At 45.0% G+C, this 22650-nt stretch overlaps 1 protein-coding gene across 1 annotated transcript in view; it reads right to left on the reverse strand.

The window, feature by feature from the left end:
* LRP5 (LDL receptor related protein 5) overlaps positions 1-22650 on the reverse strand; it is a 397037-nt gene that overhangs the window by 158262 nt on the left and 216125 nt on the right. The gene's annotated exons all lie outside the window — the stretch shown is intronic.

Raw genomic sequence — 22650 nt, forward strand, 5'->3', positions numbered from 1 at the left:
AAAACAGGCAACTCACTTAAAAATAAAAAAAACAATGTACAAAAGTAAGCATTTTTCTTAATACATAACAAACCTCAAACTACTGGTGCCGAAGGAATATAGTAGCAGAGGTAAAGTAGTATTCCCTAATGGATCACAGCCTCCCAAGTGGCAAAATTCAGTGTTTGGATAGCTGCCATAACATCTCATGAAATTACATTTTATCAGGGTATATATAGTCTACGAAACGGGGTGGTAGCACTCAGACAAGGCAGCTTCAGCATTTATGGAAATCAGATGCAAGTTAACGGCAAGGCCTCAGTGAATTCTGTTGCTATAAGTCGCCAGGCTACATTCCATAACTATGCCGACATTCAAATCCAACATGCGTGTGATTTAGGGGTGGAGGCTTGGGTAACTGAAAGAGTTGAGCTTCCAGAAGGGCACAACAGACTTATTGGATTGCCCCTGTTGCGAAGGATCAGACTGTTTCTCTCACAGAGCCACCACTATAACTGAAAATGTCTGAACTTTACAGACATGTCTTAACGTGTGTGGTGTTTACCACATAGGATATTTAGGCATTTTAAGCTCTATAGATATGTGCTCCTGCTACTTGATTTAGGGATACTTAGTTTACCAATCTCAAAATAAGGAAAAGCTGTGACTATCAGAGTTAGCTCCAATTCGTTGGCAAGTGTGACTACCTTTTCTTACCTGGGCCTCACCTTTAGCTCGGGTACTCTTGGGTATTTCCCAATGTAGGGCAAAGTTAGCTAGATATATTGGCTCCTTGCAAGCATTCCACACCTAAAAGGGCGGAAGGGCTTTGGAGCCCACGCAACAAATTTATAAATCCTGATGTATTCTGTCTGCCTTATATGGGGGCATGCATTTCTGATTGTGCCGCCCTGCAAAGGGAGAATTGATTTTGTAGGAAACTCTTGGGTGCTCCACTTTCCTCCTTGTATTTTATCTGCCATAAATTACTGGGTCTTAACTAGCTGAGTGATTCGATCGTTATTAGAGCCCCCATGTTGTGGCCATCTATCTGTCCGGCAAAGAAAGCAGTACTAACAAGGTTATTATTACAGACCGCTTAGATTGTGACAAGGGCTTACTAATTCTGTTGCTGGCGCACGTAAAAAAATAATATTTGTAAGGCATCAGTGTGGGCTGTGTCTTTAATGATACCCTGAAATGTGCTGTTTTATATACAAAACACATGCAGTCATTATCATTAACCCAGTTCCAAGAAAACTGGCAAAAGGAGGAATCTCAGAAGCCCACTGTAGCAAAGTATCTGAACCTTAATTCAGGGGTGCATTTTTTACTGTGCTCCCCTTTCGAGTTTCTCAACACAACAAGATGATTGACGGAGTGCTGAAACTTTTTAAACACTCACTCCCAGTCACAGACATGGGTTTAATCCATCTTTCTTTTGCTCACCTTGCCCCCCCACTTTGGATCCAGCCGTATGCAAATCAGTCTTGACCCTGTTCCACATGGAAACAGTCCATCCCAAACTGCCAGACTAGACCCTCCCTTAACTGGAAAGAAACATCCTGGGACCTGTTTCAGGGTACCAACCCTTATCAGCCTGGCAAGCTTGAATCTAGTGGCATAGCGAGCAAGGGACCCACGTCTGGGCATACACTAGTCATTTAGAGCAAACACAGCAACACAACAAGATGATGGACCGAGTGCTGAAACTTTTAAAACACTTAACCCCAGTCACAGATCTGGGTTAAATCCATCGTTCTTTTGCTCACCATGCCATCCCAGTTTAGACCCAGTCACTTGCATGTGAGTCTTTACCCTGTTCCCCATAGGAACAGTCTACCCCTTTCGGGTTCCAGCATATTCTTGAAGTGACTGTGTCCCTGTAACAGCACCCCTTAGCAGACCGTATTTGTTATTGTTCTGAAACGTCTATATATGACATATGAAAAATGTTCTTGTACTCTTTTTAAAATCAAGAACTTTAAGGTGTTGACTATCTTTCTACTTCCTTCAACAACTGTCAGATGAAGAGACGTGTCTATGTGTAGACTCATTCCTTCGCGCAGCTGCACGCTCAAGGGGCACAATGCATTCTTAATGTACTGATCCCATCACTTTGTTTAGGGGTTCCTGTTTTTAGCCTGCACTTGGAAGGATCTTAGATCTGCAATTGTATTCTATTCATTTTGGCACTTATTTTATGTATACTTTTATGGTTGTTTTTTCACCCAAGTAAAGTCACTTAAATGAATGAATGAAAAGCTGGTATGCCAAAACTAGGGTTAAAATCATCTGTCCTCTGAAAACACAACATACCAGCATATACAACCACAAGAACAAGTAACTTACTTTTGGTAATTCTCTTTATGGGGGATACTCTATCTAAAAGCAGATTTCTCACAGCTCTCCTGCCTTCCCGCTCTGTGGAGTGGTCTTCCTAGCTGGCACTGTGTAGCTAATCATAGGCTTTGTTCCACCCCAAGAAGTGATGGAGCGGAATTGCTGAGAAGCACCTCCCAGGTACACCACTGTCAGTTTCTTGTCGTACTCTTTCAGCACCCTTGGAAGTGAGGCAAAAACAGAAACTGAAGTACCAGCGTACAGATCACCAACTTGGGATATTTTTAGATGGCAAAAAGAGAACACTCCACAGAATGGGGAGCTAGGGAGGCAAAGTGAGGAACTTGCAGGTAGAGTATCCACCAGAAAGACAATTACTGAAGATAAGTAACGTGTTCTTCTGATGGATACTTTTAAAAGCAGATTCATTGTCTTTAGAACAGACACCTTTGCAGTTCCTATTGGTCTGTGCAGTGGGCTCAGACCAGAATATCTTGCAGCACCGCACTGGTGAAACACCCTTCCTGTCGGACCTGGTGGTCAAGACAGTAGTGCTTTGTGAACCTCATACTGATACCCACATTGTGGCCTGACAGATGTCAAGGACAGGTACTCAGCATGCCAAGGTATGGCAACATAGAACGTTGGCAGTGTTCGCTCCGGTGCTATAGGCACTCACACCCTTCAGAGGCTGATTTTTGGCCAATGCATAGCAGATCTTAATGTGGAAGATTATCCACCCAGACAGTCCTTTTTTGCAAATTCTTACCTTTCCTTGCCTCAGAGAACCCCACAAAAATCTGATCATCTAAACCGATGGTCATTGGTTCGATACATGTAAAAGCTTAGAGGTCTTTTGGGGTCCAACAAATGGAGCCTTTTCACTCACCTACCCTGAGAGGTGAGCTGGGGCAAAGAACTCTGGGGAAGTGATTGATTCACCACTGTGTAAAGGAGACATGAACCTACAATACCTCTTTGTCCGGAATAAAGATGGTGTAAGGCAGTTGTACCAAAAGATGCTGTAGTTCTCTCAAGCGATGAGCTGAAGTGATTGCAATGAGAGAGGTAGTCTTTAAGGACAGAGGACACAAGGAGGTCAAGGTAATACACCGAAGAAACGTCACAACCAAGTTAAGTTCCCACTGTGGCATCACAAAACATTTGGGATCGAAGATATGTGTTTTCCGTTCATTAACTGTCTTACAATAGATGACATGCACAAGTATGGTTGGTCAAGCAAACAGAAAAAGGCTGAAAAGGAGAACAAATAACCTTTAAAAGTGCCCACTGTAAGGCTTTACTAAGCCAAAGAGGAAACAAACAATAGGACATCCAACAGTTTGGCTTGTAAAGAATCCGCTTTGTTGGTCTCTAAACCAGGCCACAAATTTGTTCCAGCACTTTACATAAATAGACTTCGCAGATGTATTCCTCGACACAAGGCTGACATTCACAACCTACACGCCTGGAGGTGTATACTGGAAAGGTATGTGTTCATAATCCTGCCCTGATGCTGCAACACAAGATCTTCCCAGAGTGGTAGTTGGATTAAAAGAAAGATGCTCATACCCTGAAGTTCTGGGTACCATACACTTGGACCAATCAGGAACCACTAGGATGAGCTAGGGCTTGCCACTACTGATCTTCAGAACCTGGGGCAGGACAGGCAGAGGCAGGAAAGCATAGAGGAGTCTGGTGCGCAAACTCTAGCCAGAATGCACCTTCTAGCAAGAGTTTTTGCAGAAACCCCGTCACGCAAAAGCTTTGACACAGTCTAATCGTAACAGTGTAGAAAACATCCAACCAGGGTTCCCCCCCCACCCCCACCCCCCCCACCCCCACTGTCAGAAGATGCCCTACACCATCCTGGGATGCAAACATCACTGGTGATCTGCAAGGTGCCTCCGGGGCAGCTTATCCATCCAGGTGTTCAAGGATCCCATCTGGTGGTTCACGAGCAGGTAAGATCCCTGATCATACCTGCTCTAGAGCTACATAACATCTTTGCATAGGACCACAACTTCTTCCTTCGCGATCCAGGTCAGAGGTTAAAACATCTGACTAAGAGACTGAATGCTCAGGACTTTTAGCGATGGAGAGAAAAGTCTAAGCTAGGCCAAAGCCCTTCATTCTTCTTCGACACAAGGAAATCGCAAAAGTAACAACCCCTTCCTATTTCTGAAACCAGAAACTTTTTGATGGCTTCTTTGGAGAGTAAAACACACACCTCCTACATCAGAATGGACAGGTGCCCATCTGAGAGCCATTCTTGTAAGGGAGGGAGGTGTGCTGGGGCAGAAAGAAACAGTAGGGCTATGCTGAACAATCTGGAGGATGAGATGAATTGCCACCCAGAGGAAAAAAATACTAAGTTCTGCTTTCCACGGGGTAGCACACAGCAGCTAATGGCAGGCTAAAGTGGCTTGGAGGATGCTGTAGCAGGGGATGGGGACTGGTATGGCCAATCCCGGTTGGACACATGAGCTGTCTGCTAAATCCATGTCCATGGCTGCCAAAGGACAGGGGTGACTCCGAAAGGACTGGGGTGACAGCAAAAGGGGCTGGAGACTGACCTTGCCTGTGAATCACATGAACTGCTGCAGAAACTGCCTGGCACAGGTCAAAAGCCTCAGAGAGAATGTTGTGGCCCCTACTCTACTTAAAGCATACTAAAGCAAAATCAGTTTTTTTGTCCAACAGGAGTGAGCCACTGAAAAATGCGTATCCATATGGCCTATATGTCTCCTTAGAAACTTGTGCATAGTGTCCACGCACGGCAATGGAGCACCACACTGGTGCAAACCACTCACTCCACACAATCAGTACTATCAAGGTTGTCACGAATCATGTATTGGAGTGCATCATGCCCACCATAAATTATCTGAGCAAAGTAGGCTCCAAGTTCTCCAGGGACTGCTGCCAAAATCTCGCTGGTCACGTCATAGAGGGCATGCATATATCAACCCAATAAAGAAACAGCCTTGACTGACCTCAGTGCTACGTTAGGCAAAGGGAACATGTTTTCCAAATACCTTATTCCTCTCACTCCCTTTATGGGGATTTGGGGGGGGGGGGGGGGGGGAAGGTGGGGGTGCTCCCTTTATGGGGAGGGGGAATGAGAAGTATGGTAGGAAATGAGCTGGGATTCACCTTGGTGGTGGAATTGTGAACCACCAAACTCTCTCAAGTAGAATGCTGTGTAAGCAAATCAGGGTCACACGTGCCAGCCTACGGCATATGGCCACTTGTTTTTTCACCAGCAGGCTTCAATGAACAGAAACAAGGACCTGGATGAGGCAGGCCCAGGTTGCAAAACGTTTGTACGGGCATTTGCCTTGAATGTAATTGTCCTCCTGTAAGTCCCTGTAAAGAGTCATCTTCATCATTCTTATCAGCAGAGTGGGGCGTAGGAGGGGGCAAATCATCCCAATCCTCAACATTCTTATCTGTGGGTGGTGGGACATCTTGGTCATAGTCAGAGCCGAAAAGACAGTGGCTCTTCCTATTGTACCTCTTTAGTACTGGAAGCATAGGCTCAGACTCCAGTTGTATGGAGACTAGGTGTGCCTTAGCAAATTCTGAGCCTGACTTTGGTCGATGCCAAGCAAACATAGGTTCAGGGTCAGACACTGGAGTCAGTCCTGGATTCTCCTATGGAAGTGCCAACACTGGCGCTAATGAAGCAGGGACAGAAGTGGATTTTGGAGCTGCGGATGGAAGTCTGTACTGGAGTTGGTGCTGAATCTGTGATGAGTCATAGGATTTCAGAAGGCATGTAGGACTGATCCCCATGAATTTGATTGAGGGACCCTGCAGATCCTCGGAGTTCGAAGCCATGCCAGAGTCAGCCGGAGGAGTGCCAAAGATAAGCAGCATGGCCTCCTTAAAGACCTCGACCTTCAGCGGTATTGCCAACCCCAAACACCAAAGACAGACCTTGTGCGAGTGTGACTGACATCTGTATCTGCAGTCACAATTTAAGCCTGTAGCTTTAGAAGGAAACACTGTTACCTTGTGCACTGGATTTCACTTTGGGATGCGTTAAAAGATCAAAGCAAGTGGAAACGTAGTTCCAGATCCACATATGAAGGCACAGAAAGGGAATCGTCATCAGCACAAAGGGGTTCTGCATTTTATGCAGCTCTACTCTTTCTCTTCTGTGGATGGAACAAAGCCTCTGCTATGAAACGTTGCCAGATTTAGTAATGGGGTCTCTAGTTGGCACTGGTTTGCAACCTGTCCAAGTAGGGACCCTCACTGTAGTAAGGGTAAGGGAGACACACAGCTTATATAACTCCTGCTCACCTCTTTGGTACCTTGGCTCAAGCAGTCAGGCTTATCTCAGAGGTAACATGTAAAGTGTTTGTGTACATGGAAAGGTGATGTGTTGATTTCCGGACATGGAGCCTCTGTTTTTCATTGTCATGCAGGGTCTATGAGGAACTGACACCCCAGGGACGATGTATGGAAAACCCAGAAGTGCTGTGTTAATAGGGCTGCAGTGAACTAGGCGCTGCGTCAATTCTGCAGTAACAGGCCAGGTGCTGCATTGATTTTTCAGCCCTTGTAATCAGTGCATGGATTTTCTCTTTCAGGTCACCAGTTTGCACTTCCAAGGGCCCGGGGACTGGAATAGGCACCACTCAGGGTTCTCAGCAGAAGAGCCCAGGCACTGGCAGATGACGTCTTGGATGTCCTTGAGACTTCTTAGCAGGAGGAAAGCTCAGTTCAAGCCCTTGGATAACCTTGGAAAGCAGGACATAGAAGCAAAGCCCACTTCTTTCACTCCCAGGACAGAAGCAGAAAGAAGGCCAGCACAAAAAAATCAACAAACCGATTGGCAGTCCCTCCTATAGCATCCAAGTCTTCTTCCTGGCAGAATGTTCCCAGTCAGTCTGGATGTGTTCCAACTATGTGGGGTCAGAGGTTCAGTACTTATACCCATTCCTGTCTTCGAAGTAGGCAAATTTCAAAGATAAGTTTTTGTAGTGCACAAGACCCTGCCTTTTCCGGACCTGGCCCCAGACATACACCCGGGGGTAGGGGACTGCTTCATGTGTAGACAGACAAAGCTCTATTCAGGTGCAAGTGTCAGCTCCTCCCGCCACTCTAGCTCAGGAGAACCCTTCAGGAAACCAGGGCACACCTCAACTCTCTTTGTGTGACTGCCTAGATTGAATTCACAAACAGCCGAACTGTTATCCTGACCCAGACAATTGTTCCACAGATAGGCAGAAGCACAAAATGGTTAAGCGAGAAAATGCCCACTTTAGAAGAGTGGCATTTTCAAACCTACAATTTAAAAAAATATCTTTTGGTGAAGATGGGTTTTGAATTGTGAGTTCAGAGACCCCAAACTCTATACTTCTATCTGCCTCCAATGGGAAATTACACTTAAAAGATATTTCAAGGCAATCCAATGTTAGTGAAAAACGAATTCAGACGTATTTCACTATCAGGACATGTAAACCACACCAGTACATGTTCTACCTTTTAAATACACAGCATCCTGCCCATGAGGGTGACTTGGGCCTACCTTAGGGGTGAGTTACATGAAGTAAAAGGGAAGGTTTGGGCCTGTCAAGTTGGTGCAGTTGCCAGGTCGAAGTGGCAATTTAAAACTGCACACACACACTGCAATGGCAGGTCTGAGACCTGCTTTCAGGGGCTACTCACATAGGTGGCACAATCAGTCCTGCAGGCCCATTAGCAGCATTTGAATTATAGGCCTTGGGCACACACTGTGCACTTTACTGGGGACTGTCTAGTAAATAAGATACGCTAATCATCCAAATGACCTCCCATAAACATCCGCAGGCTCCAGAGGAAAGAAAGCATTGAAGTTGTTAATTTACCCTGTCAACAATCTTCCCTAGATAGCTCACCAAAAAAACTGCCAGTCTGACCCAGACCTCCATGGCGCTGCTTCCCCAATTTAACCAGTCATGGAAAGTAGGTAAACATGAGTGATTCCAAAGGAAGTTAGAAGTGGTGGCGGCGTAAGAGTGAAACTACTCTGTTGTGTTTTATTGCTTGATTTCCTTGGGCACGTGCAAGCTTATAGTGGACTAATGTAATACAGCCCTCCACCACAAAGTTCGTATCTCATCTGAAATTCACTGAGAACCTTACCAGGTGTGGAAGAAATTTACAAGACACCTTGCAAGTGCAGCCATGTGACATTGTATAAAGGGGACCACTTATGCGGTTATTGCGCCTCCGTGACAAGTCTGGATTTAGTCCAGGTTTGCTCCCACGCCTCCCTTGGGAAAACTGCCCATCATGTAGTACGAGAGGAATATTCAGTTTTTTGTTTTTTTTTTAAATGAGAGCATTGTATTTTGAATTGTTGCTTAATAACGGATATTGATTTTATCTAAATCAAGGCAAACACTATGTAGGAGAATGATGTGTTCTGGTGTAGTTATGTTTTCTGTTACGGAAATATATATTACGGTGAATGAGTTGCAAGCTTCGTTTAACTTTTCTTCTGCTATTAGGGAGATTTATGTCTGTAACCTTCATACTTATTGCAACTCTGCTACCAAAAAGGGTTGTTGAACAGTCTCTTGTTCACACCACCTACTTGAAAGGGGTGCATTACAAAAACAGAGGAGCTATATTACATCACCACCTAACACTCCCCCACCCTGCCTTCCCTGCATTAGGACAGCCTCCACAGATCAACGTGCTTCAAGGTGGGAGCAAAAGCTCTTCAAGTCCAGGAGACAAAATTCACAGCAGCCAACAGATGAATTCTAGGGTCAGAAAAAGAGGCCAAAACTGGCTCGTCTTCCCTATCACAGAACTTATCTGATCTCATTTCTCACTCTGTGCTTCATATCAAAAGATTCTCCTTTGTTCTAGTTACCAACCACCAACTCTTACAAGCATCGTCATTCACTTTCAGTTTTCCCGAAGCTATCTTAGTGCCTTGTTTTAACCCAGACTAATAATTAGTTTGTTTTTTAAAATTTTGTTTCATAATTGTGTAGTAGATCACAAACTCGACGGATTTCAGAGATCAGTACACCATTGTACGCCATAAAGAGGAACATAATTATACCCACGGTCAGTCAGCTAAATAAAACAGCTGTACTCTTGATACCCATTTCAATTGACAGTGTACGGTATGATTTACTGTCAAAAACAGTTCGACTTAGAAGATTTTACTTGACATGACTACCTTTTACTTTAATCCTGTTTATTCAGATCTTTTTGAGAGTTGTTTTTGTTCTTTTTATATTGTCTTTCTTATTTGTTCATTTTTTATTAACGTGTTGTCCCTTGTAAATTATTAATATTCTTTCTTCATCGCCTTTATCCACTATTTGTTTTTCAGTTAATTTTAAGCCCCTTTCTTGTCTAATTTTCTCCCATTATTGTGAGTATGCCCTTTTTGATTGTTTTCATAATTATTTCTATAATCCCTTGTATTTTGTTTTAATTGCCCCTTTCTTTTTTTAACTGAAACTATTCAGCATATGCTCGTGAAATCGCTAGTAGGATTGTGATATGAAAAGGTTTTGGCCGCTGAAAAAATAACGAGCAGAGCCGTGAATGAGCTGTTTGTTAGGTTGAGTTCCAGTATGTACTATGCAGAAGCACCGTACAACTTTTTAAATAACAGAAGCATGATTTTAACAATATCACCTCAATGTATCCCATGAAAAACTCCCATCTACCCAAGTAGAAGTTCCCGCTACCACACCTAGCAGCCACAATTAAAGCAGACTTAGGGGTTTAAAATCATACAACGAAACTGGTTACCCTCTTTTAGCTCTACTCTGTTTTTTAAATCGATTTTTACTTCAAATGTTTTTGGTTATATAATAAAAAAAAAAAAGCCTCTTTAAAACTTTCCTTAGAAAGCACAATTGCATTGTACTACCTGCACATGCACCATAAAAACGGTAAATCACCCCTGCGTAGTAACAGAGATCTGGTCTTGGGTCTGAGCACCTAATGCTTCTTGGGGTTATTATCTTCATCGACTCACTGACCCTCACAGAATACGAGTGAACCCGGATACTACACTCTGAATTATTTTCTCTTTAACTAAAGGAGGAATTAAGGATTCGTGTGACTAGCTTACTCCATTATTTACTGCTTTCCTCAATGGGAAGCATTAATGTGTTTACCTATCTGTGACAGACTCAGTGCAATGTGCTCCTGTCCTGCCATGTGACAATTTGTCTAACTTGGAAGAGCTTTCAGTTCTTTAAACTCTATACTTCGACTGCAACAGAATTCTACTGAATAGCGTAGAGATAACAATAGATTATAATAGCTACAACTTGTTTTTATGTAGGACATAGTGCCCAGGCAAATGCCACTTCTAAACGCTATTTTCGTTTACAAAGCGGATGGACAGATATATGAAATATACCATGAACACAATAATTTACCAAGATGCTGCTGTCACTGTGCACTTGTATAAAATGCTCACCCTCTTGAGAAGGCAGTGGTTATTTCCTTCTAATGTGAAACCGAAGCAGAAAGGACTCAGTGTAGCTCCCTGGTCAATATGTGAGTGACACTGGTTCAAAGCGCAGCAATGAAAACGTTTCTTTTCAGTGATATATTCAGATATTTTCCCCTATTTTTTTGTAATGTGCAGACAAACGCCTTGTAAGGAGTTACAAAGAAGTAATCGAGAGGGGAAGGGTCATTGGACAGTTGCAAGGAATTGGAAGCTGCGTGGAAGCACAGTGTTGAAGAGCAGCCAATCTGCTACATAACATGGCTAGGAGACATTGGCATTGACAAAGCCACTGACTCTTGCATTGCTGAGACCTACTGACTGTGCCAATGCTTGTTATTTTTCTAAAACAAGGGATACTTGAAGCTTTACGTCACGGGTCTCTGAGACATAGCCATCAGTAGTGCAGCAGGCGCAATGGCCTACGTCATCCAAACTGTAGCTTTTTTTCTACTGCCAAACCAGTGGACGGGGACCAGAGTCGTCAACTGTACCCACTCAATCTCCACACATGAAAGCAGAGATTGGGTGGAGAACCGCCCCCTGCTCCGACAGAAGATCCGCCTGAAGAGGCAAACTGAGTGGAGGATCGCTAGCCATACTCAATAGCTCTGGATGCCATACTCTCCGTGCCCAGTCCGGAGCCACCAAGAAGACTTGGGCCCAGTCGTTCCTGATCTTCTTGAGAACTCTGGGTAGAAGTGGTAATGGCGGAATGGAGGAAGGAGTTCCACTCGAGACGAAAAGCATCTCCGAGTGAGTGCTGCCTTGGAAACTCCAACGTGCAAAACAGCTGACATTGCATGGTCTCTGCGGAGGCAAACATCTAACCAAGGCTTTCCCCACTGCTGAAAGAAACCTTGCGCCACCTCCGGATGGAGATGCCATTTGTAATCCGCTGTAAGTCGATGGCTGAGTTCGTCTGCTCTGGTGTTGCGAGAACCCGCAGGATGTTGAACCACCAGGGTAATGCCGTGATGCTCCAGCCATGGCCAGAGACATAATGCTTCTTGACAAAAGGTCCAGGACCCTACTCCGCCCTGTTTGTTGCAGTACCACATGGCGGTAGTATTGTCCGTGAACACCTGCACTACTTTCCCTTTGAGAGAGGAAAGAAATGCTTTCAGCGCAAGCTTGATGGCCGGAGCGCCAGAAGATTGAAATGGAGCCCAGACTCCGCCAGAGACCAGAGGCCTCTGATCTCCGCCTTTCCCATGTGGCCGCCCCAACCCAGAAGTGATGCATCTGTCACTATAGATAGATCCGGCTGGGGAAGGGAGAGGGATCTGCCGTGGACCGAATGCGAATTCGAAAGCCACCACTATAGGTCTTTTGCAGTCCCCTCAGATCTGGACCATGTCTGAGAGATTCCCCTGATGCTGCACCCACTGGAACTTCAAGCCCCACTGCAGAACTTGCATATGCCATCTGGCAGGTGTCACTAGCAGGATGCAGGAGGCCACGAGGCCCAGCAGCCTCAGAGTCAGTCTCACCAAAACCCAAGACAGAGGCTGAAAGATCAGAATCATAGCCTGAATGTCTTGGACTCGCTATCCAGGAGGATAAGCCAGAAACGACACTGTGTCCAGAACAGCTCCGATGAAAGGGAGCGTATTAGAGGGAGTCAGGTGTGACTTCGGCACGTTTATAGAGAAACCCAGCAGGAGGTTCGCCATAGTCTGAATGTGGGAGATGACTTTCTGGGGTGAGTCCGTCTTCAACAGACAGTTGTCGAGGTAGGGGAAGACTGATACCTCTAACCTGCATAGATGAGCTGCAACCACCGCCATCCCTTTTGTGAACACCCGAGGGGCGCTAGTAAGGCCGAAGGGGAGCATGGTAAACTGATAGTGCTGATGACCTACCACGAATCATAGGTAACGTCTGTGGGCAGGCAGGATGGGGATGTGGAAATAAGCGTCCTGCAAGTCTAACACTACCATCCAGTCTCCTGAGTCTAAGGCAGACAGAACCTGAGTCAGGGTGAGCATTTTGAATTTCTCCTTCTTGAGGAAGTAGTTGAGGTCCCGAAGGTCTAGGATAGGACGTAAGCCTGTGTCCTTTTTCGGCACCAGAAAGTAGCGGGAATACCGACTACGACCTACTTCTGGCACAGGGACCTTCTCTATGGCTCCCCTGGCCAAGAGAGTCGCGGCTTTCTGGCGGAGAAGTGGCAAATGATTCTCCGGGAGCTGGCTGGGTGATTCAGGCATGGCTGGTGGGGCAGATTCGAAAGGGAGGGAGTAGCCCTTTTGAACGATCTGCAAAACCCACCTGTCCGTAGTGATGGATTCCCAGTGGGGCAGATGATGGCGAACCCTGCCGCCAACTGGATGGGAGTGAGGGGACGGACTAGGAGGATTTGGAGGCCGCAGTGGGAGCATAGGTGTACCGGGCAGACGTCTGGTTCCCTGTCCCACGTGGGATTCTATGTCCCTGGCCAAGCAGCAGCTAAACAGCATGGGTGGCACTGTAGCTGGGCCGGGGATGCGACAGGGAGCCCCTTCAGTGGCCACGAAAGGGGCGAAAAGCAGACTGCGGGGGGCGAGGTGCAGGGGAAAGACCAAGGGACCGAACCGTAGTGGAGTCCCATGCAGAGTCAAGTTGCGGGCCGCTTGAGCTTGGGGGACCTCTCCCTCACGGCCTTCGGGTGCATGGCCCGGCACTTAAAGCACGACTTTAGGTCGTGGTCGCATTCGAGACACTACAGACAAACCCGATGCGTATCTGTCCCCGATATCATGCGGTGACAGTCCTCTCACAAATTGAACCGGGTCTTCGGGGACATCCTCGAAGCACCAACAACTCACTGTGACAAAATGGTCGAAATCAGTCAAAAAGGGACCAGGGTAGCTCTCTCCGGATCAGTGTGTGGCGTGGAAAGAAAAGAACTGATGTCACTGCGCTGAGGAGTAGTCTATGTACTATTCCCAACGTCATCACAACTACGACGCCGATGACTCCAGTGGAGTCATTACACCACCTACCAACGCGCAAGGGTATTGCTCAAAGAAAAATCTCTGTATCAGGTCAGACACCTGGGGAAATTCCAAGGTAAGGAATCTGCAACTAGAAGTCTCTATCAGGATGTAGCTCGCGTTTTACCCTTAAAAACAACGCATATGTGTTTGCACACCGAAGCATGTGACAAGTAATACAATTGAGTCCCAAAGCTTTGAATATCAAGTAGCAACAGGCTCAAGATACATGCTCCACATGTTTATTTCAGAAACTAGAAAGGTCCTGTAATAGAAAACAAAATGTCAGCAGCGACTGCCACATGGTGGTGAAACTGTCTCCATTACTTCAACGTTCTGCAGTCACTCTCTCAAACATCTCCAAGGACCACTGGAAATATCCTGTCGAAGGACCACCCATCCCCCTATCCCTTTTAAGTCAACAAGCAAGAGGCTAGACGTTCCATCGACCAGTGCTCCTGATAGTTAAAGGTGACTGCCAGGCCTTCCAGAGGACAGGCTTCAGTCTCCCCTACGAGGATCCTGGGCGGAAGTGTTTCCACCCCCAGCTGAACTGTGCTCCGACAGAGGCTCTTCAGCCAGACCTGGCTGTTCATTTGGACAACCGTAAAGAAAATTATGTACTCCTTTAACCAGGATGCTGCTGGAAATTCTGAAAATTCTATGCTGTGAGACTAGGCTGCCAGCACAAGACGAATGAAAGAGCTGGGCGACCCTTACAATTCGCGATATTCAGCCCACCCAGTGATCTAGAAAGGAAAATGTAGTCATATCAAATAAAAATGTGAGTATATATTATAAAAGCAGGACTGGTGCATGACCTACATAAGTAACTCTGCTAAGTAACAGGGTGGTTGCGTGGCGAAGGGACATTTATATTAAAAATAAAATGTACATCTTCAGTCAATAATTGGGTTAGAAAAGGCACTATGTAACCCGGTGCCGAGCTATTGGGTGATCCAAGACTGCCAGTGGCCAGCTTTTATCCTGCCCTTGTACTTTCTCATAAGAGAAGTTTCTGGCGTGAGTGTACATTAGTAATCAGTTGACTGGCTATGACTTATACAAGATGCAAAGAGTATTAAACGCAGCATCGACAGCTTAGTTCTAGAGCTCACTATCCTTGTGGATCCCAGACTGTGAGTCTAACCTGGATAACCTGTCTCTTTCAGCATTGCAGTAACACACAGGCCTTGAAAGGTACATCCAAAAATGTATTATCCTTACACAACTATCCTCAAAAGTTCACAAATTTGACTGGAGGCACTGTGGAGTAAGAAATGGTTACCGCATGTGACTAGTGAAATAACCTGCAGCTGCATATATAGGGTGTTCCCATCTATCTTCAGCGGGTCACAAGACAGCGTCCAGCATGAAACGCCACAGCACCAAAGAAGACTAATGTTCAACCCTACATGCAGCTGAACTAATTGCAAAGTCAAATTTGTGATCCTCAAACTGCTGTGCGTTTTACAAATGTTATAGAGGTGACAAAGCATCAGCTAGACATTTCCAAAACCTTGTTGCGTTAGAAGGATGTCCAAGGCTTAATGGTGCAGCTGGTCAGTACAGTTCAAAGGGGTGTACCTGCCACACCTAAGCCTAGCTCAGAAGTCCAAAACAGCCTTTACAAATGATTTATCCCATTAGACAATGTTATCGGGCACTTGGCTACTTTTGAATGCTTTTAGGAAAAACAGTATTGTTTCATGACATTACTGCAAACGTCTTGAAAGCCTTTAGTTGGAGCAAGCCTCCAAATAACAGTATCACTCTTTTTCTGACTGCCTCTCTCTGGTGGTCTATTGTCACGCAGAACACCTCCTTCTGTAAGGTGTTTGGATGAATGAATAAAAGGGAGACTCTGTAGCTAGATGACAGCTAGAACAGTTCAAATACATCACCAGCAACATTCTGAATCGTCATGTAACAAAAGATCACATTTACATTGAGTTGAGACCAATCTGTAAATCTCCTGCAACGGAAAGGGACCTATGGATGAAGGAATAGATCATCAACCTCATTAATGAAGCACCTAATTGCACACAGTTGCAATAACTAGAACGGAGACCTGCAAGGGATAGCAAACCTTAATCTCAGCGTACACAATACGCCAGTATTCTGCCCCTTGAAGGGGAAATGGTCACTATTCCATAAGAAGTGGCAAATCATGAAATTGGTGTTCAGGAGAGGAAGAAGAGATCCATGGCATAAAATCTACTTTTATAACAGCTGTTCCCGGCCTATTGTCAAGCCTGCGTTTAACTACATCTAGCTACCACTGGACACAAAATAGAATGTGTGTTTCTCAACAATTCACACACCCTCTTTGGTTCAAAAGTAAACAAAATGTAGGTTTTTTTTTCAAGGTACCGTTAATGTTTCGTCAGCTGGAAATACCAATGTTATTGTGGTTGATGTGGGTGAGCGCCCTACTAGATGTAGGTACAATATCAGCTGATGTTATTTTAGATATTCCTTAGTTACAGATTATAATGTAGCCTGACTGTTAGGTAGGAAGCTGGCCTGGTGTGTGGTGGACACCTATAGTGTTGGCACCTTATATCAGGTCCAAGCAACCCCTATTAGTGAATAAAGACAGTGTCTAGGAAGTTAGGACTCTCTAGCTGTGGATGAGCAGCCAAGACTTTTCTAGGAGAAGTGTAAAGCAGTTGCAATACCGCATACCGCATCAGTCACACAGTAACTTATTACACCCGAAGGAACCACACAGTGTTACAAAAATAAAGGTACTTTTTACAGTAGCACTGAACTGGATTACTTTTAGGCAGTCCCCCAACTGGAGGTAAGTACACACTATATATATATATATATATATATATATATATATATATATATATATATATATATATATATATAATTAGGAATTTGCATATGAAACAACAAGCAATGGCAAGAAATTGTAGAAAATAGCTAGGGTCCTAGGGGAGGGTCAAACCATGTACTAAAATGGTGGAATGCAAAGTGAAGTCCCAAATCCAAGGTTATGGAGTAGTTGGAGGGAAGCTTGGGAAATGCGGGACCCCAAGAGGTGAGTACCTGAGTGACCCCCAGTGACCAGGAGAGCAAAGGTAAGTACCTAGCCTTCTCAAGGGCTAACAAGAGGACTTAGAAAAGGAACTTTGCAAGAACAGCACCAGACAAGAGGAACCCAAAGGTGGATTATGGAAGAAAAGGACTGGCAAAAGAAGGGGACAGAGTCCTGTCCACGATGGAGTGCCCAATGGGGGCAGGTGCCACTACCCCCCTTCTGTGGATGAAGATCCGGGTCGACAAGGGAGGAAGATCGTTTGTGGAGCCCAAGAGCTGTAGAGAAGTCCTTGGAGCTGTGCAGATGACATCCCATGTCAGTCACCAGGTTGCTGTCGGTCAGTGGTCAGGAGGACCACCAACAAGCCTTGGCAAATGCAAGTCAGAGCGAAAGAAGAGTTGCAAGGCTGAAGAGGACCAGCAAGGTCCAGGGGACTCGACCCTTGGAGGGGAGCCGGACTGACCCTTAGCAATCAGGAGAGCCAGCAGAAGCAGTTGCAGCCCCAACAGACAATCCATTGGCAACAGGCACAGTAAGTTACAGTGAGGCCCAATCAGCACACCTGGAAAGGAGTCCCACGTCACTGGAGCAGCAGAGAGGAGACTGACCTTGCAAGGATGAAGTGCTGGAGGTCCGGGCTATCTGGATCCTGAAGATCCCTTGGAATAGGGGTCAACATGCCTTGGTTGCTGCAAAGGGGGGTGCATAGTGGTACCATCCTGCAAGGAGAAGCAAGGGCTAACCGCCTCCCAAAATGGACAGATGTCAGAGAGGAGCAAGGTGACCACTCTGGACCACCACCTGTGCTGCAGGATCTGCGCAGATCCAGAGGGCAGATCCACACAACCGGACGGCATTGCTGTAAGTGTCTGCAGATGCAGGGGAGTAACTCCTTTACTCCAAAGGAGATTCCTTCTTGCTTCCTGGTGCAGCTGAAGTCTTGCCAACCACAGAGGATGCACAGCAGTGGAAATGTTGCAGCTGCTAGAAGGAGATGGGGGAACAATGTTGCAAGGGGACGCCGTCGCAGGGGTGTTCTAGTCTTGTTGGGTCATGAAGTGCCCAGTTGCGGTTCAGGTGGCCAGGAGCAGAAGAGGTTAATGCAGAGGAGTCATGGTGGAGTCTTGCATGCCGAATCTGGGGACCCACCCTCAAGGGAGTCCCTAAATAGCCCTACAAGGGGGTTTGGTCACTTTGCATGGTGATCACCTATCGGGGGGGTTACTGATGTCACTTGCATGAATGACCTAGCCACACAGATGCTCCCAGGGGCCTCTGTAAATCTTGTTTCCAGGATGGTAGAATCACGTTGCCACTAGGGGAGCTCTGGGCACCACTCCTGGGGTGCTGATGGACAGGGGAGTGATCACTCCCCTTTCCTTTATCCAGTTTCGTGCCAGAGCAGGGACGGGGGGGTCCCTGGAGTGGTGCAAACTGGTTTATACAATGTGCCAAATGTGCCCTTCAGAGCAAACCAGAGGCTTGGGGAGGCTACCCCTCCCCAGCCTTGCAACACCTATTTCCAAGGGAGAGGGTGTTGCCTCCCTCTTCCACAGGAAATTCTCTGTTCTGCCTTCCCCTGCCTGAGATGGTCAAGCAGCAGGAGGGTAGAAACCTGTCTGAAGGGTGGGAGCAGCGTGGTCTGCCCATAAACCATGGAAGGCTGGTAGGGTGGTCCTCTAAAGAGCCTCTAGAGTGCCGGGAATCATGCCACCAATACTGCCATTAGTATTTGGGTATGATTCCGACATGTTTGATACCAAACATGCCCGGGGTTCTGAGTTACCATTATGTAGATGGACGCAGTGGCCAGTACATGGGTAAAATGGCTTCCCCGCACTTACGAAGTCCAGTGCATTGGAACTGGTGCTCATGCAGGGCTGCCTTCACACACAGGAACCTGCACCCCGCCCTTTGGGCTGGAAGGGCCTACGATAGGGTTGACTTAAATTGACCTGCTGTAGTGGCCTGTGGTGAAAGGTTGCATGCACCTTTTCACGCAGGCTGCAAAGGCAGGCCTGCAGAAACATTTTGCATGGGCTCCCATGGGTGGCATAATACATGTTGCAGCCTATGGGGGACCCCTGGTGTTCCAATGCCCTGGGGACCCAAGTACCATATACTAAGGACTTATAAGGTGACACCAGTATGCCAATTGTGGAGTGCACAAAGGTCCAAGGTGACCACATTTGGAGGGAGAAAGCACAATCACTGGGGTCCTGGTAAGCAGGATCCCAGTGAAAACAGTCTAAGCAAACTGATAAGCAAAACGTGGGGGTAAAAAGAGGGTACTTTCCTACACGTTGCTCTACCATACAAACAAAGTTACCCCTGATGGAGGAGCCAGATCAGCACACTTCTAATTTATGTCCTTCTTACTGTTTGAATTAAAGCTCAAAATGTTCAATACACGTCTGGGGCCAAATTGATTGTGAGCTCAAAAAATATGAAGGGGATTCTATAGCTTTTAAAACTAGCTTAGCCAGCCAGACAAAATGTCAAGGTAAAGCACCCCCAAAACGTCATCAGCACTGCTGTGTGCGAAACCTTTATAGCTTAACAACTCTGCATTGTCCACTAGTAATTCACGAAAAAGGCACCCACCTGAAAAAAATACTAAATTACACAGCAAATTCTAACAATGTCAACATATAACTAAGCACATGATAACAGCATATAAGTTGAACAAAGCAACAGGCAGTGCCAAAACATGCACAGATTATTATGCTTCAGATAAAAGAGGAAAAACACTGCTCTGGTTTCGACTTATCGCTAACACTTAAGATATTAGCACAATTTTATTTATAAATTCTGATTATCAGCATTAGCTTAGGATTCATCTAAGGGTCACCACTCATCATGGAGGCCACGTACCTGATATCAGTAAGGGACAAGGATCAGCAATGATCATTTGTCTCACATAAGGGGACATTTACTTGTTATTTAGGATTGTGAAACCGCACAGGCGACCTCTTTGCATGGCACCGCCAAACCCCAGTGCTCTCTCAAAAATACTTAGCGCATTAACCGAATTTTCCTTTGTAAAAGAACCATTTCTGGTTTCCTTCAACACCGCACACGGGAAGCATATTTATTTCACAACCATGACAAAGGGACTCCGATTACTGTGGTCAGGCTTGTTGGTTGCCATTCAGTCCTCATTTTCAGGCTATCCATCACCTGCATTCCAAAAGAACATGCACAAACCTGCAGAGGCCTTCTATCCCAGCTGTTCCAAAAACATGACAAGAGACAATACAAGCTCCGTTCTTTTAATTGACAATGTCTTTTTTTATGGTATTTTCTTTCTTGTCGCGTTTTGCGTCTGGGGAGGGGGACGGGGGTGGACCCGGCCAATTTTCAACCACTACTGATATTGCCATTCCTAGTTAGGATCCTGGAGAAGGTGGTCACTATAAAATAGCAATCCTTTCTAGTTCTAGTTAACTTACATGGAGGTTTCAGACCGAGTTCCAGGAGTGAAACTGTAAATACCTATGCCATTGATGACCTGAGAGTGATAGTTCATAGATGTCGTTCAGGAAAACGAATACTCCTGGAACCGTCCACAGCATTAAACACTATCAATCAAAGGCTTTGCTTTAACAACTGAATAGGCATGACATCAATGACGCAGTATTTCAATGATTAAAATCATTCTGAACCAATAGAACACATCAAATCCAACTAGGAATATTTTCCTCCACACAATCTTTATGGTGGGACGTGCCTCAAAAGTCATCATGTCTCCTCTACTCAAACATACTTCGCAATCTTACTAAGACAATTTAACATGACTACCTACCTTTACGTGAATGACATTCAAATTATAATCAATCTGAACAACAGCTGGGAAAATTCAAGCTCAGGTTTCTTCACTAACTTAGAGACAATATGCACCTGCAAGAGCAAATACTACCCTAATTTAAACCGTTTCAAGGAAAACATGTTAAGGGTGACTGTCTCTTTCCATTGTCTTCATTGAGAGACCTCGGCCTAATTAAAGAATCTGAAAAAAGTATGGAAAAACAAATAGTCAACATCATCAAGCCATGTATTTGGCAGATTTATGGTCTTAGGCATGTTTCCTTTCTTGGGTTTCAGAAACTGGATAATGGTGGCCAATGACTTGGTGCAATCACGAACACATTATAGCAGGTCAGAATATCTAGGCGCACCAGAAAAAAACAAAAAACATCAATTGATTGCAAAACATCCAAAATGTATTAGTAAGAACGGGTTGCAACTTTTAAAAAAATTGACTCTGTATTCTATTATCCATGTCAACTTCACTGTCTCCGATTAGAGAAGTGCATTACCTTCAACACCTTGCGTATACTGCAAAAGATATACAACGAAAAAGCCCATAAGTTCTTCACAAAACAATTCAAGAAAAGCATGTGTGTGTAAAATAATAGATCAGGCAATGGAGCAACTTTCAAATACTCCAAATGGGGAACAAGGGCCTTTCCAAGTCCAGAGTGCCCAACAACAGAAAATATTACTTCTAGAGATCTACAATTTAGCACATCTTGATAAAGTTCAGGAAGGTCCTGAAAATCTGGTTGTTTCTCTAATCCTTCTATTGCTGTCAGTTCAATCACATATGCTTTTTTCAGCAACAAGAGACTCCATTAGAGGTGGATGCTGAGTTTAAGACACACCTTTTTATAATAAAAATTCTTAATCCCTACTAGCTTCTAGACAGCTTACTTTCATTTATTTCATATTAGAGTTCGATGTCTATCTTAGGTTCTTCCTTCAAACACCAATGTGACCTATTTTTGGATGCTTGCATTTTGCCATCTATTAACACGAAAAAGGTGTCCGATTATTCCTGGAGTTCGATATTAATTTAATGGGTCTCATGAATCCCCACAGCTAAAAGACTCTAAACTTGTATGCAATTAAGAGTGATTTATTTATCTATTTCTATACACATGCTTGCCTAACAACCTGGTTGCTGCAAGCTTCAATTTAGAACGCTAAACACACTGTAATAAATTCCACATCTTTTAGGTTACTATTCAAGTGTTTAGGGTCGAACACGCGCAACGGTCTTGACCATGCTGTGATCTCTAGGTGGGCTTCTAACCACGCCAATGTCACGCGCCCATCACTTTCATTAGTTTGTGAGCTTGCCTTTTTAAAAAAATCGACTGATTCCATTTGAGAAAGGCATGCATACGTCATGCCTTTTCCTGTGTTTAGCCCTCCTCGAGTGCACCGGTAAACTACTGAAAACATATGAGACTCCGTGTTTTCTGCTGGTACCTGGGCTACTTTATATTTTCATTTACTGCGCAGCGTGATCTCGCAGGGTAGAAGTCGTGCACTTTGCAGGACATCAATACTCTGTTACATGGATAATTGCACTTTTGCTTGTTACATGGATAACTGCACTCTTGCCAGTAACATGGACAACTGCACTTTTGCCGATAAGTTTCACTGCTAGCGAACTTCTGTTTCCTTTTCTGTGTCTCCTTCACTCTCATGGTGACCATCGGCTCGCATATATGAAACTGTTTTACTTTTCATTATTAGTTTATGTGGCAAGAAAAGTCCGGTTAGGAGTTTACAACGCTAATAGCTCAAACTCAGGCAAACGCAATACCCGTTGCATTGCAAATGCTTGTTTGTTTTTTAAAATGACAGTACAACAAGTTATTTAAGACTAATAAATGACCCGAGTCAACAATTTCTACTTCCCAGATGCAAATATTTTTGGACAGTTCAGTTCTTTAATTAAAAACAGTTATCCTACTGTTAAGTATATAAAACATACCAACAGTAAACATTTCAAATAGTTTGCC

This window comes from Pleurodeles waltl, chromosome 3_1 (genome assembly GCF_031143425.1).
Source record: "Pleurodeles waltl isolate 20211129_DDA chromosome 3_1, aPleWal1.hap1.20221129, whole genome shotgun sequence".
Taxonomy (NCBI): Eukaryota; Metazoa; Chordata; class Amphibia; order Caudata; family Salamandridae; genus Pleurodeles; species Pleurodeles waltl.